This window comes from Podarcis filfolensis (genome assembly GCF_964270895.1).
Source record: "Podarcis filfolensis genome assembly, chromosome: 5".
Lineage (NCBI taxonomy): Eukaryota > Metazoa > Chordata > Lepidosauria > Squamata > Lacertidae > Podarcis > Podarcis filfolensis.
Genome location: NC_139608.1, coordinates 72,453,355 through 72,470,478, shown reverse-complemented (window position 1 = coordinate 72,470,478; position 17,124 = coordinate 72,453,355).

Here is a 17,124-nt window from a genome sequence, read left to right as displayed (position 1 = left end):
CAATGAGGCAACACAGAATATTCATACAAATTAATAGGACTTTGACCCAATGTTTCCAGGGTGCCAGGCACTCTCATCACCAATGGAGGGGTATCTCAATTTGGCTTTCAGCACTTGAGGGTCTGCTGTTTGTTCAGAATCTTTGTCAAACAAAAGGCTTAATCCCAACCCCACCCCCTGGTCTGTGATTCAGTTTTGTTTGCTCACATGGTATACTTTTGCCAAAAAAAATTATTAAAAATAAATAAATTCAAAGTGTGTGCATGGTTTGCCTTACAGGATTGGATTCAACTAGCTGGTTGGATTCAACTAGTGGAAGCCTGTGCCGGGACTTCTGTTAGCACAATGGGGCTTTTCCTCCTTTTGTTCCCCCTCTGGTGCCCCAAAATTGGCAAGCAGAGGGGGGCAATCATGCCACTGGGCAAGCAGAAATGCTTGAGCTTGCAGAACACTTGCAACAGCACAACCTCGAATTCCTCCTGCTATCAAGATCTCAGCACTGAGCCAAACCATGAATTATACATGGCCAAACTAATTTCATTTATTCATTCGACTTCTCAGCCTCCATAAAAACCCATCTTCTATATGGTTTCTGCTGTAAAATGTACATTGGTAATAATGACCGGGCTTGGCAGTTTAGATCTTATTTGCGCAATATTTTAAATGGTTGCATGCAGGCTTCAGTGCAAGGACCCTGGGTTTTCTACACCAGTACCAAATTCTAGTCCTTGCCCTGCCTGTCCCATAACCATAGTTTCATTTCTCATAGCCGTGGCACCTTGGCTGGCAACAGTTGTGCCATAGCCATCTCACCGTCCGCTGTAAAGTAGCAGCAGCTAGAAACTGAATGACATTCAATTAAAATGATATTAGCAGTTCAGGACTGATTTTGTTTAATTTACTCCTACTCAGATGTAAAAACATTAGTGACTTTTTAAATTGGACCTCATAATGTCTCACTCCCACTCAGATGCAATGAAATTAAAGACTTTGGTGGCTAAATACCGCTTAATTTACTCCTACCCTTCTCTAACGACATTAAAGATGCTTTGGGGTAGATATTGTTTCCAATCATTTTTATTCAAAGGAAATCTGAGCTTATTGGTAGCATTATTAAGCATATAATGAAATCACCCAAGAAATGTATCTATACAGTAGGGGATAGGTGGCTACCCGTAATATTAAAAAGCAATAATTCCTTTCTAATGCAGGGATATTAAAATATATTTCACAAATTTCTGCAAACTTTACAGCTGGCCACAATCTATTTCAGGGATAAATATAACTTTGAATATGTGATATTCATTCAAGGTATTTATAGGTACTGTATTCTTCAAACAGCTGCCCTCCACTACCCTGGAAAAGCATTGCAGCTGGGAATGTAGAGATTCTAACGTTGCTAGAAATGACAGCATTAGGATCTATCCTTTCCAACTTCAGATGAAGAACAGGACTTGATTTGAGTAAAGATGTTCAGGGCATCACTGCAGAAGGAGGCTGGCTCATTATGGGAAATGGGTCACTGCCCCATCAACCTTAGCCTGCCCTCAGCCTGCTTCCACCTGCCTGCCTTCTTACTTGCATCCTTTCTGGGGTGGCACTGGCTGTCAGCCTCCTCCTTCTTAGTGTCAGTTTTGCCCTGGTAGAACTCAGCAGGGAAGCGGATGGGGACAAAACTAGAATTAGTTGTCTCTGCCTGTCATTGGCTCTGGCTCCACCTACGACTGGCCTCTCTGCCTTCCACTCAATACTTCTCAATGAGCAACAGCCACCTGTTGCGCAGTTGGGGGCCTTAAATGCGAGAGTGTGTTTTTATTGTAGAATACCGTATTTTTCGCCCCATAGGACGCACCGGCCCATAGGACGCATCAAGTTTTTTGGGGGGGAAATAAAGGAAAAAAATTTTATTTTCCCCCCAGGCGCTTGTGGTGCCGGCAGCGGGGAGAAGCGCTCTTCTCCCCGCAGCCCGCCTTCAGACCAGGTCCGGGGACAGCGGGAGGACGCGCTACGTCTCCCAGCTGTCCCCGGAGCTTGCGGGGCAGGCAGTGGGGAGAAGCGCTCTTCTCCCCGCCACCCGCCTTGAGATCAGGTCCGGGGACAGCGGGGAGACGCGCTGCGCCTCCCAGCTGTCCTCAGAGCTTGCGGGGCAGGCAGTGGGGAGAAGCGCTCTTCTCCCCGCCGCCCGCCTTGAGATCAGGTCCGGGGACAGCGGGGAGACACGCTGTGCCTCCCAGCTGTCCCCGGAGCTTGTGGGGCAGGCAGCGGGGAGAAGCGCTCTTCTCCACTTCGGGAGACAGCGGGATGGCGGCGTTCCGCCTCCCTCTGTCCCCCGACCTTGTGGGGCTGGCGCTGGGGCTCTCCCCTCTCACTCTCCAGGCTTCAGCGAAAGCCTGCATTCACCCCATAGGACGCACACACATTTCCCCTTCATTTTTGGAGGGGAAAAAGTGCGTCCTATAGGGCGAAAAATACGGTACATTCTCTTCTATTGTCCATTGTACAACCAGCTATGCAAACGCCTGCTATCTCCTTTTTTGGGTAGTCTAACATCACGGCACAATGAAAATATCAGATTCTATCTTCAGGTACGTAGCTGTGTTGGTCTGGTGCATATTATATTAAAAAATAAATAAAATTGTCTAGTAGCACCTTAGAGACCAACTAAGTTAGTTCTTGGTATGCGCTTTCGTGTGCATGGACACTTCTTCAGATTCTATCTGTCTGACATTAACCTGGAAATAACTGCAAGGGTGGCTGTGCTTTTGTTAATAGTATCTCTTAGAGTGGTGAATGGAACTATTTAACAAGAAGAAAATCCAATGAAAATCCTCATGACAGTGATACCCTGGTTCTCAAATGCCTTGGTACTCAAACAACTTGGAACCCAAACACTGCAAAACCGGAAGTAAGTGTTCCAGTTTGTGAACTTTTTTCAGAAGCTGAACATGCTCCGTTTTGAGTGTTATGCTTCTGATTTGAGTGCCACACTTCCGTTTTGAGTGTTACACTGAGATCTGTCTGTTTTTGCTTTTTTTGTTTTGTTTTTGCAGCTTTTTTTGTGACTGTGTGGAACCCAGTTCAGCTATTGACTGATTGACTGTGACTGCAGTACATTGTTTATTGCTTTCATTTTACAGATCAGTGGTCTCATTAGATAGTAAAATTCATGTTAAATTGCTGTTTTATGGATTTTTTTTAAAAAAGTCTGGAACGGATTAATCCATTTTGCATTACTTTCTATGGGAAAGAGTGCCTTGGTTTTGGAACACTTTGGTTTTGGAACGGACTTCCGGAACAGATTAAGTTTGAGAACCAAGGTACTACTGTATTACATATTTTACATGGCTGTCTTTGTATATATTTTAAATTTTTATATATGGATGTTTTATGATGGCCTATACTCGTAATGCCAAATAAAAGTTTGGCAAAGTATGCCAAGTAAGTTTCTATTGTATTACAAAATCTCTTTGAGATGCTTCAGAGGAAGCGATTCGTGAATTAAATTTGTCCATTTATCCTTTTAAAGAAAAGGACCTAAAGCTACAGCAATAAGCATATGTATATGGTCAATTGTATTACAATAAGGATAGCCAATTTGTCACTCTCCAAATGTTGAGGCTATGATTTTTTTTATTGTCCTTGTATTTCATGTAAAGGGAGACCAAAACTGTGAGGCAGCTGCTGAGGAGTTGACATAGTATTCAAGGGCAGTCCCATGTAGACAGTGCAGTGCAATAAGCCAAACTGGACATGGAGCGCAGTGGCCACATCACCTCTTTCCAAAAGGGGCCAAAATGGGAGAACCAGCTGACACTCCTGGCCACTGAGGACACCTGAGCCTCATGAGGTAGTGTTGGACCCAAGACAACCCCCAAGCTAAGGACCTGCTCCTTCCAAGGGAGAGCAACCTGGTCCACAACAGGCAGTCTTCTCAACTCTTGGACCTGAGAACTCAGAACAAACAACACCTCTATCTTACAAAAATGCTACTTCAATTTACTAGGTAACATCCAGCTCACCAAAGCTTTCAGGTATATTTTCACACCAAGTTAGAAGAGAAACGAAGGGCCAAACGGCATGTGAAATGAGTGATGAACCTCCGCAGGGGTACTTTCAGTTAGGATCCTAGCAGGACCCTTTGCCCTTCTACTGTGAGCGCATTTCAGACTGGGACTCCTGCACCTGCAAATAAATAAATAAATCCCAAAGTTCCCAGAACTTTAATTCCACTGCCGCCCCCCAAAGCCCTCAGTGAATTATTGACTAATTCATTGTGCTTTCCACCCTGAGTTCAAGTAGCTCTGAGCTTCTCAAAGACATGAAATTGGAGTAGTAATTGCAAGTTTAAAAATAAATCTACGTTGACTAATGCAATCATCTGGGCCCCACGTTGAACATTCAGAGCACATACTTAAGGCTTTGTCCATACAGATGATGAAGCTCTTATATCATTGCCGACTAGCTGATGGCTGAAGAAAAAGCATGATACAGAGCAGCAGGAAATGCACAGATTCTATTGAATTTCACAAAAGGGCAACTGTGTTCTGATGTGGAACATTCTTTCATTATTATGAATACACAGGAGTGCCAACTTGAATAAAATATTGGGGGGGGCAGGTAAGCTCTGCCCCGAATAATCAACCACAATTTTGGTGTGTGCACACCATTTGAATGGCAATGCCTATCAACTTGGGGGGGCAGCCCCCTCAAATATTTTATGGGGCCCCCGAAGGGACCTCAACCCCTACGAATTGGCTCCTACGGGACTACATGAAAGCTGCTTTAGCTACTATTCTTCAAAATTCAGGACAATGCCACAAATAAATTATCCCACAAGACTGTTTTACTGATGACTTCTTTCCTGAGTCACTTCTTTCTATCCCCCCACTCCACTTTTAACTACGAGAAAATTTACCGGAGTTCTCTTGGGCACAGCAGACTTTTGTTAACTATTAAAAAGCAAGATAAAACATACATATACACACACTTCCTTTATGTAGGAATAGCTGCTGGCTGCTTGTTCTATTAATTTTATTTAAGGATGGGCAACAGTGGCAGAATTCAGGCTCTCAAATTTCAGCAGTGCCCTGTGTGACACTAAAATTCATCCCCCGCCTCTCATACTCTGTTCTACAGCGTTGCTGTGGTGCCCCCTCATGTGCAGTGCCCAGGGCGGCTGAACCGGTTGCTCTACCCTGAAACCACCTCTGATGGGCAGGCATCAAACCATATTTGGATTCTTCCTTGCATGCACTGTATGGGATGCAGTTAGGGAAGACATCTGAACTTCTATATCAGCCTTGATAGTGGTTCTTGCCCTTACTACCACCGCCACTTTCTGCTACACTTAAAAAAAAGGCGTTCATGAATCAGCTGAAAATCTCGGTTCATAGACAGATGACGTGTTTTCTTCAACCGAACAGCAGTCCACAGTTACGAATGCCAAACAGGAAGAGCCCATCTGTGGAAAAACAAGCCTCTTCAGCCAAAAGAATGAATAATGATAATGTGTGGGATGCGCTTTGTGTGCAGCAAACTCGGGGAAGATATTTCTATGAACAGCTATTTGATAACAATTGAAGAGGCTTTGGTGTTCTTACTCACCTCCCACAGACCTTTGTAACAGCAGCCTGGCAAAAGATATGTCTAGCAGGAAAGATTCCTTTGCCGTACAAATTTTCAGGTATTATAATAAGGAGACTTGATATGCATCCAAAGCACAACGTGCCTTTCATTCTTTTGCAATTTGCGGTGAACTAAGACATAAACCTTGGGAATTAAACAACACAAATATTTTGTTCTTTTATGGGTCACGTTAACTTTCAGCTGCCAGTCTGAGATCCACCTGAGAGCAACTCCTGTTGAACTGAGCAGAGCTTACTTCTGAACAGACATGTCGGCCAACAAGAAATAAAACATTAATTATATTCCCTTCAAGTTACCAAGTGGCAAAATGAACTCACCTATATTTACAAAAAGCAACTGTATTGAGGAGTTAGCTCCAAGTATTGCTGCAAAGTCAAAGAAAGATACAGTAATTCCAAAAGGACAGTAATTATGAATGGTAACAGCTGTAATAGTTATTATGAGCTAACCTTTGAATGCGGTGCACTTTATGTCTGACTGGAAAGGCATGTATTGGTTTTGTTCCTGATTTTATATTGTGCTTTATGTAAGTCATTCAGAGACTTGCAAGCAACTAATAAATTTAATAAAATAATAATAAATACTATTGCTAATGTTTTTTGCACTGGCACTTGAAAAAACGAATCCTACAGGATTCAAAGTTTCTTGATACTCTTTGACAGAGTAAGCCACAAAGTTTGTGCAATAAAATTGAATGCTACACCACCCCCAAGATTATATCAACAAACCGAGCCTGCATCAACATATGTAATTGTTTTTACATTTTAAAACAGCAGTTATAAGAAGGGGAGTGGGAAGTCAGGATCAAGACCACATGCTGTAGTTCTGATGTGACTCCCTCTCTGTGGATTTGCTATTATCTGAGGAGGAAAACTACTATTTCCACCAAAATGGAAGCTCCGCTCTGGGGGTGGGGGTGGGGATGGTCCATCTAGCTGAGTATTGTGTTCCACCCTGAGTAATATTCCAGCAACTACACATGGTAAGAGCACTAGTGAAAATGGCAGCCCTGTGCTGAGTTCTCCCCTTCCCCAAACCTTGATAACATGTAGCACGAACTACCCCATGCCCTGACGTCACCAAGTTTCATTTCTCCACCCACCCTTGCCAGCCCATGTACAGCCACGGACAGGAAAATATGCAGTACAATGACAACAGGACACAACCTTGTCCTGAAACTACATATATAGGAAGGGTGGTGAGGGGTGGCTCTGAGATTGCTTTGTTGGTGGTGGTTCTGCATTTCTTATAATGTGTATTTGTTTTGATGAATCCAGTCATGCTGCGTTGGCCCCCTTTTAAAAGAAAGTAAAAATAGCGTGTTCATTTGTTTTAATTTGAGGTTTAGAGAGGCATGCATAAAACATTTGTTATTCCACCTAAAACAAAACGCACACACATATATATACAAAAAATGATCCATTAACTCTGACAACCTTCCTGGTACGTATTTTGCTACAGATGCATTAAGATGTGGCATGAATCATTTTGGCATTATGTGAGCTAACCGTATACTTCGTATTTTTCAATATTATTAATATTTAGTGTCTTTCAGCAAATTAAGGATCAGACTTAACTAAGGTTAAAATATCTGATGATACAATACACAGAAGATGGTAAATGTATATTAATGAAGCTTGGTACAATTGGTTTCAACGCACACCCCCCCCCCCCGCCCCCAGTAATCACTCACAGAACTGTGCCAAACATATATCAAGCTTTCAGCTGCTTTTTCACCCAGCCTTCCGACATTTCATTAATAAGGTTACTTGATTAATGGCTGCAATAATATATGTGGCGTATGATATGATATGTTCGCATTAAATTTTAATCAAAAATTACTAAATTCAGAAAACATTAAGTAAATCATGACTGATGAGGTAATATTGCCCTGCTGTTGTATTGATGGTTTGAGGAGAAAACTCGCAAGGGAGAGTTACAGATGGAGGAAGAGCAACTCCAAGGAAAAGGGACTCTCACAACTTCAGCCGTTTGGTTTTCTTCCCACCCCAAAGCCAAGCTGGAGATTCAGCAGTTATGTGTGCCAGTGCTAATTATGATGGGTTTTATTCATGTCATTCCGTTTCCAAACTGGAGGAAGGAAGTGGGGAGTTAGGGCAAAAGTCATAACAAGGGTTTCTGTGGTGGGCAGAAAGTGTTCAGATTAACTCTTTATTCTGTCTAGATTTTAGAATCTATGCCCCTGGGATAATCACCACCACCACCATTTATTAAGCACAAGTGGGGAGTGCTGCCTGGGAATTTTTAGGAATGAAAAACTGAGATTTTAAAATTAATATTCTAAATTGTGAGTTTGGATCCATCACACCAACGTCACATTTTGGTCCGCCATCTTGAGTCAAAATGATGCCCAGCATCCAAACATCCATGAAGGCTGCTGCCTTCACCTCAGGAACCGTTGAGCTGAGTTTGACACTGATAACTTGAGAGGTGTCCAAACATATGCCAACAAATGGGTGAAACCATGCCAAAATCACATTTGCACTGTTGTTTTTACATGTTTACAGCCAGTGACACATGTGGGTAAGGGAGAAACAAGACTATAGCCTCTTACCTCACCGTACTCTGTGGCTTCAAGTAATTTTCTCCCAGTCCAGCCCTGATATTAGAAGTGAACTGTGCAAGGATGGTAGTGCAGGACTGCTTGAAATAATTGGGCCAAGCCAAGGAAAATGAGACAGGCATAGGGTTTAATTCTCCCTCCCTGTTGAGTAAAAATTACAGAACTCTTTCCTACACCATGTCAAATGGGGGGGGGGCACTCCATATGGCTGACCTATTGCGTCTAATTTGACCAAGAGTTAGTAAGCGACAAAACATACCCACCTTGGGATGGAACAAAAATGATACGGGCATCTCTATACCACAGATATAAATAGGCTTAACAGCCTGTTTTCCGCTCAGAAAATTGTAATAACTTGGGAATTCCTTAATGAAGAATACTCAACTCCTGGGATATTTTGGTGGAAGCAAATCAAGTTGAATGCTCACTGAAAAGGTGAACTGGAGGGTCCCTTGCAGTACATTTTTTACTTTTCTCCCCAACAACAAAGAGCATAATTAATATACGCTTCATAGATTAGCTTTGTAGCATTTGCCTCCTCAAAGAAAGCTTTTAAATATATAGATGCTTAGATAGAGGAGAGTCCTGAAATTTGCTCACCCTGAAGGCTTTCCAAATTCAGCTGGACACAGCAGCATGATTGCTGCCCGTGTGTGGCAAAAAAAAAAAAAGATGGGTAGTCCCATCAGCACATAGGGAAATCCCTTTTGTTTGAAAAGTGCTTCTTCAAAGAAAAAGGCATCCCCGTTTTTCTCTTTGAGGAAGTCACTGTGTGGGAGGTGATGTGGGCTTTTCTATAATGCCACAACTGAGGAGCTTGTCTTCAGCTGGTGCTTAACAGAAAATGCACAGTCCAGGCAAAATTCAAAGGCACAAAGAGTCAATAAAGGAGTAGTCAACGCCAAGCAAAGTGTGGGCTGAAGAATCTGATTCTTAAGGAGGCAACAGTCAAATGGAGCTGCCTCATCGTGTCTGTCAAAAGATGCTTTCAACAGGTAAAAGAGCAGCTAAACACTTTCCTCCTACTCTAAAATTCCACTCTGACAACACTGGGGATGCAGGAAGTTCCTAAATGACAGGGACTGTAGGACAATGATTGGTCTTTAATAGTCCAATTTGAGGCAAATTGACACTTTCTCCTAACACCGTTGTGAAACTTTCAATAGAACTCTTTGGAAGAGTAACAAACAAATACTTCCTTAATTAAAAAAAAAAGGCTATCAACAAATTAAAAAAAACTTGTTGATTAATCATCTGTCTTTGAACTGATAGATCAATTGAATTTAAATAATTGTGCATCTTCTCAAAATCTAATATAAGTGTCTTCTTGAGATATTGAAAAAAGTGTGAGATTAACATGCAATTTAATAGACAAAAGCTTTAATACATTGCTAAGATAGGTCATTTTCAGCATTTTATTTTTCATTTTCTTCTAAGGAAACCAAAACGGAAATAGCCAGAGGGAGGGGGTAGCAAGTCTGCCTTTAGCTTGCAGCCCTAATAATTAAAAATTATCTAGTCTAAAATTAGCATACTGGTTAAATTACAGCCTTATTTCTATTATTTGCCATATAACAAAAGAGAACTTCACAGCAGTCTTGTGTGTGTCTACTAAGAAGTAAGTTGCACTGAATTCAATAAAGCTTACTCTCAGGTAAGTGAAGATAATCTCCAAACTTCCTAATCTCAGAACTTCTTGTGCAAATTATCAAGTGGGAAACTCCTGCAATTATGTATAGTATACTTTCATGCCCTATGGAATGCATATCTATTTCTGCTTTCCTTTGGAACGTGTCAAACTGTATTAAATCAACTCCAAAATACCAGAAGAGGTCCAGAAATGGCAATCACTTCCAAGAGGCATTTACTTGACTCAACTGTAAACGATTATTTGCAACTGATCTCACAAAAGGAACTTCTTGGGTCAACCAGATCTTTATACAGTGAGGGGGGAAAGTATTTGATCCCCTGCTAAATTTGCCTGTTTGCCCTCTGACGAAGAAATGACCAGTCCATAATTTTAATGGTAGGTTTATTGTAGCTGTGAGAGACAGAATAACAACAGGAAAAACCCCAGAAGACAAAAGTCAGAGATTGATGTGCATTATAATGAGTGAAATAAGTATTTGATCCCTTTGCAAAAAATGAGTTAGTACTTGGTGGCAAAACCCTTGTTGGCAATTACAGAGGTCAGATGTTTCTTGTAGGTGGCCACCAGGTTTGCACACATCTCAGGAGGTATTTTGTCCCACTTGCTCTTTGCAGATCCTCTCCAAGTCAGTAAGATTTCGAGGCTGATGTGTAGCTACTCGAACCTTCAGTTCCCTCCACAGATTTTTGATGGGATTAAGGTCTGGAGACTGGCTAGGTAAAGGACCTCTGGAAGGTTAAGTCCAGTCAGAGGCGACTATGTGGTTGCGGCGCTCATTATACTTTCAGGCTGAGGGAGCTGGCATTGGTCCACAGACAAGCTTTCTGGGCCATGTGGCCAGCATGACTAAACCGCTTCTGGCGCAATGGAACACCGTGATAGAAACCAGAACACACGGAAACACTGTTTACCTTCCCGCTGAAGCGGTACCTATTTATTTACTTGCACTGGCATGCTTTTGAACTGCTGTTGTGGGGATTCGAACCACTGACATTCTGATTGGCAAGCCCAAGAGGTTCAGTGGTTTAGACCACAGTGCCACTCGTGTCCCTATGTTTTCATTTTACTCAGAGCCAAGCATGGCAATTTAGCAACCCAAGGCAAGCTATTGTTGGAAAGAATCTGTATTTTGATACGCAGCAGGAGTGAGGGGCCATCCAGGCTAGAATGCTCAATTGAACTCTGATAACCACCCTTGCTTGCCAGGAGGTGTGAGTACACACATTTAAAAAGTAGTCTACTGTACAAAGGTAAACATTTCTAGTCATTGCTCCACTCACTTTAGCCTCTGGCCCTGCCCTCTAGTGGCATGTGGCTGCTGGGAGGCCCCCTAGAAGGAAGCGCAGCCCTTGGACTGAAAAAGTATCCCAACCCCAAAATGAAACATAGGCATCTGGTTTATATTTAATTTCCCAAATACCACTGTGTACCAGAAGAAAAACCATGTAACTGGATGAAAACATCATTCAGATGACTGCTTTCTCTCCCCCCCCCCCGGTGAGTTCTGCAATCTTCTCATAGGAAAAATCCATGCTGAGGGTGCTTCTAGACTGCTGCTATTTAGGGGTGGGATTCAGTCACATATCAGCAAATTCAGGCTGTGAAATTATTATTGATTGAGAGGCCTTGCATAACTAGCCCATTTCCCCAAAAGGATTTTTGCAGTTAAGAAAGTGACTGGAAAGTGTGGGGTCACACTTGCTTTGAGGCATCATTGAACCTGCCCAGAAACAAATTGAAATGAATGGTCAGCTAAACAGCCAGTGTTGTGTCACTTATCCAAAAACCTGATACTCTGGTTTCTCTTCAGATCGTATAAATTTTTCGCCTTTTACAAAAACTCCACATACATATGGACCAAGCTACAAGTTCTCAAAATCACTTCAAATCTGATTAAGTGCGCTCTAGTCCACAATCATTAATGCCATAGCAAACCTTCAGTTTTAAAATGTTCTTGCTATACCAGACTAATAATAATAATAATAATATTTTAAAAAAAAATAACCAGCACATCTGACTGGGTTGCCCCAACCACTCTGGGCGGCTTCCAACAAATATAAAAGAATAAAAAAGCATGAAAAACTTCCCTACATAGGGCTGCCTTCAGATGTCTTCTAAAAGTTGTAGTTATTTACCTCCTTGACATCTGATGGCAGGACATTCCACAGGATGGGTGCCACTACTGAGAAGGTCCTCTGCCTGGTTCCCTGTTAACTTCAAGTCTCACGACTACCTGATTGGAATTTTTTTGTACGAGTTCAAGGAAAGGGAAAAGCCCAAAGAACATCTGTGTTATTTCTAATAAATTTACCCCTTTTAATATAGTAATTTGTTCTCAGATGGACTGCTTTGTGTGCTTCAAACCCAGATACTTCAAACCATGAATCAATACACTTTTGGATTTGCAACAAGGTCATCTGTTTATACCAGAACAATCTCAAAACTGCAGTTCAGTCAGCGAAGAGCGGAAGGGAGCTAATAAAGCTGAAAGGAATGTAAGCTGCTTGATAGTAGCAATTTGACTGCCATTGTATCTAACAACCCAACCTACATAGAATTTAACTAGAATTCATCAGTCTGCAGCTGTATTACTAAGTGCATCATGGTCATGGATAATCAAAAGATGCTGCTTAATTAGTAGAGTGGGTCAGATCTCAGGCAGTAAAATATGTAGCGGTATAAGTGAAATGCAGCCCTTTTTCAAAGAATACCTGAGTCAATGCACCTTAGGAAAAACTGAGCAACCAAACATGTCAGCATGTTAAAACAACTTAATGTGGCAGAGCCCAAATGTATGCTTCAAGCTGCATACTGAAGAGACAAAAAGAAAAATGTTATCACTCCTAAGCTTGTCAAGGAAATGTAGGGCAGCTTCAAGCAGGGAAGTTATATGGGCTGCAATATATACATGATTTGAAGTGTTGAAGCTTTCACCAGGAGATTTGCAAGAATCATTTCCCCCACATATCTGCAAGCAACCAAAAAATTAATGAAACTGAAGTTTTGGGTTCAAAAATAAGGTTCTAAGGCTCCAAACCCATGGTTCACTATGAAATTTGAATTTGGGGGGAAAAGAAGAGCAAAAGGGAGACAAGCAAAGACAACATCAGGGGCTACCCCAATTGGACTTTCCCCTCTCCTGTCACAGGGTCAACCATAAATTTTATTTCATATATTTGTTTTAGTATTTTAAAATTGCAAACCACCTTGGGTGCCTTGGCACAAAGGCAGTACATGTACCAAACAAACAAACAAACAAACAAACAAGCTAACTGATTATCTTAAATTGTCAAGTCATAAATTCCAAGCTAGTGAATTTGAACTCAAATGTTTGTGTATTTCACATGTTTTACATGAATAGAGCTCTGCTGATTTCCTAAAAATAAAAAAAACCAATAATAATAATAATAATAATAATAATTTTATTGTCATTGCCCCCTCTCAGGGACAACGAAATTACTTGACTGCTCCATAAAAACACTAATTAAAACAATACAGTATAGTACAGCAAGGAAGATTAGATGACTTTCAAAGTCCAGGCTTCCCATTCAGGGCCGAGATCGCTCTGGAGAAGAAGCTGTTCTTAAGACGGCTCGTTCTTGTCTTCATCGTCCTGTATCTCCGTCCCGACGGCAGGAGCTCGAAGAGACAGTGACCAGGATGCGATGGATCTTTTACTATGTCCAGTGCCTTCCTATGGCACCTTGTGGCATAAATCTGCTCTAAGGTGGAGAGTGGGCAGCCAACAATGCTCTCTGCTGCCTTAACAACTCTGCACAACCCCATCCTGTCCTGGGTAGTACAGCTTCTGTACCACACACGTAAGCCATAAGTGAGCACGCTCTCAATGGCACAGTGATAGAAGGCAAGCAGCAGTTTCTGCGGAAGATGGTTTTTCCTTAGAATTCTCAAAAAGTACAGTCTCTGCTGCGCCTTCTTCACAAGCCCCCTTGTGTTGACACTCCAGGACAGATCCTCTTGTAATTCAATGCCCAAAAATCTGAACGTTGTTACCCTCTCCACACAGACCCCATTAATCAAAAGTGGCTGGATATTGCTCTTCTGTCTCCTGAAGTCCACCACAAGCTCCTTTGTCTTCCTTGTATTTATGAGCAAGTTGTTAGCTCTGCACCACTCTGTCAAGGGGCCATAACGAAGTTCCCTCATGCCTGTTTTCCTCTCTACTAAACTCAAACTTGAGTATGATGTGTTACTATTATCTATTTTATGTTGAATGAGAAAAAGGAGGAAACTGAAGTATTTGCAAGATGAGGCATCAGTTTATTTCAAAATGTTGTTGGTGTAAGAGCTAATAACAAGGAAGCACTACCTCTTTATAATCCCTGGGATACATTAAACTTCCTGGTACCTCAAAGCAAACATCCAGAGACCCAAGCATGTGAACAGTTCGCAATGCTTGTATCTCTCCATCTAACTCCTTCTTTTCTTTTCTTTTCTTTTCCTTTCCTTTCGTACACGAGAGAGAGTAGAAAATCGAAACACCCCTTCAGTGTTAGAAATGATGCAAGACAGCTGATGGAAACACACCTTTAACTATTAATGTGGGATGCTAACATGCTGTAAATTTGAACCTAGGCTCTTGTCTAAAATAATCTACCAAAGTACCACTGGAAGATACTGATGTTTTAGATTTAGAGGGATTTGATAATGTGTTTGGATGACATGCATATTTGTGGTACGATAAAGTAAAGGCCCATAATGCATTTAAAAATCATGTAATTAGGAAATCTTTGTACAATGTATGGATAAAATATAAAGATCTTTTAGAAAGGAAGACGCCCAGATGGCTCTCACCAATGGAGGCAAAGGCCCAGCAAAACTTAAACATGGATATCAAATGGTTGATATATTCAGATTTATTATTGGAGGATAAAGAAGGATACAAACTAAAACCATTTGATCAAGTTAAAGATAAGTTAAATTGGCTATATTACCACCAGATTAATGAATTATACAAATTAGATAAGAAAAATGGTTTTGCTTCTGAAAATCTAAGTTGGAGACGAAGCCGCTGGATTCTAAAGTTAAAAATTTGTCTAAAATGTATAACTTATTGTTAAACTAATTGGAAAAGCTTGCAAACACCAGATAGGCTTAGGACTTAAATATGTAATGTGATGAATTAATATGTTTAATGCTGAATTAGAAAGAAAGAAAGATGTTAAGTGATTAAGTTAATTTTATAAGAATACTGGTTTTGGAAAACTGTTAAAATGATATACACTGAAATTCAACCGGGGGATATGAGGAAGTCACTTAACAATGTTAATAAGATTTGTCTTAATAAGGTTATGATTTATGTTTGTTTGTTTATTTGTTCATGTGTTTACATTTTTGTGAAAAATCAATAAAAAATTTGGGGGGCGGGAAATAATCTACCAAAGCTTTTCTCCGTGTGTACCTCCCATTTGGTATAAGGTGGACATCAACGTGGTGAGTTTTTTTTACTGTAGTGCCCAGCTATGGAATGTCCTATTGGTGGCTTGTCTGTCATCAATATTAGCTCCCAGGCCCAAATTATATTTATTTATCCAGGGAAGGTAATAATTTTAGTCTGTTTTCAGGCTTTATCTATTGTTTTGATCTTGGAGCAGTGTTTACTGAATTCCTTGTTTTTAATGCTTTGTACATTGCAGTATAAACATACATTTAAGTACAGTGGTGCCTCGTAAGACGAAATTAATCCGTTCCACGAGTCTCTTCGTCTTGCGGTTTTTCGTCTTGCGAAGCACGGCTATTAGCGGCTTAGCGGCTATTAGCGGCTTAGCGGCTATTAACGGCTTAGCGGCTTTAAGAAAACAAGGAAACAAAGGAACAAAGGAAACAAACTCGCAAGAACTCGCAAGACGTTTCGTCTTGCGAAGCAAGCCCATAGGGAAAATCGTCTAGCGAAGCGACGCAAAAACCGAAAAACCCTTTCGTCTTGCGCGTTTTTCGTTTTGCGAGGCATTCGTCTTGCGGGGCACCACTGTAAATCAGTAAGATGAAGTGCTGTCCCGGCTACTGTTTGCCCTCCACTAACCTAGGAATCATTTCAGTGAACTCCTTACTTAATGTACATGCTCACCCCAAATGTTGAATCAGTTCAAGACAGGTTATAACTCAAGTGCTGAGAAAGGACAAGCTACAGGGAAATAATTCAGGATACGATTAAGAAGCTAATTAATATTATGTAAGGAATAATGGATAAATAATATGGCTTCAATCCCAATTTACCTGGGCATAAGTCTCACTGAATTGAAGGGGGACTTGCTTTATAAACAAGGTAAACATGCAGTGCAATTATTTGTATGTCTACTCACATAAGTAACTGACATGGAAATAATGCACTCTAAATTTATTCAGCGCTCAACTAAAAAAAAAAAAATGAAGCCAAAGGTCATTTTTTCATTGGAACCACAGCAGAGTGGTGATTCCAAGTAACCCGTATAACATTATGTGTAGTTAAGGCAGGATTGTGGACTGTTTTAAAACATTTAAGCATAATAATAAATGAGACTTATAAAAAACTACAGGCCGATATCTTTATTGAATATAGACTATAAAATATGTACTGGAGTTCTTGCAAACAGAATGAAAACTCTGCTAAAAAGGGTAATTAAAAAAGATCAGGCAGGATTTTTGCCAGCCAGACAAATAAAGGACAACACCAGAATAATTATAGACTTAATAGAATATGCCGAAATGAACCCAAGTTAAGAAATTTCAATGCTTTTGGTAGACGCTGAAAAGGCATTTGACAGTGTCTCTTGGAAATTTATGATCAAAACCTGTGAAAGTTTAAATTTAGGTAAAAGATTTATGAATGGAATTCAAGCAATCTACAAAAAACAAAGAGCCAAATTAATCCTAAACAACGAAATTACAGAAGAATTCGACATCGAGAGAGGGACGTGACAGGGATGTCCTTTATCCCCACTCCTATTTATAACAATATTAAGGTAAAGGTAAAGGTACCCCTGCCCGTACGGGCCAGTCTTGACAGACTCTAGGGTTGTGCGCTCATCTCACTCTATAGGCCGGGAGCCAGCGCTGTCCGCAGACACTTCCGGGTCACGTGGCCAGCGTGACGAAGCTGCTCTGGCGAACCGGCACCAGAGCAGCACACGGAAACGCCATTTACCTTCCCGCTAGAAAGCGGTACCTATTTATCTACTTGCACCCGGAGGTGCTTTCGAACTGCTAGGTTGGCAGGCGCTGGGACCGAACAACGGAAGCTCAC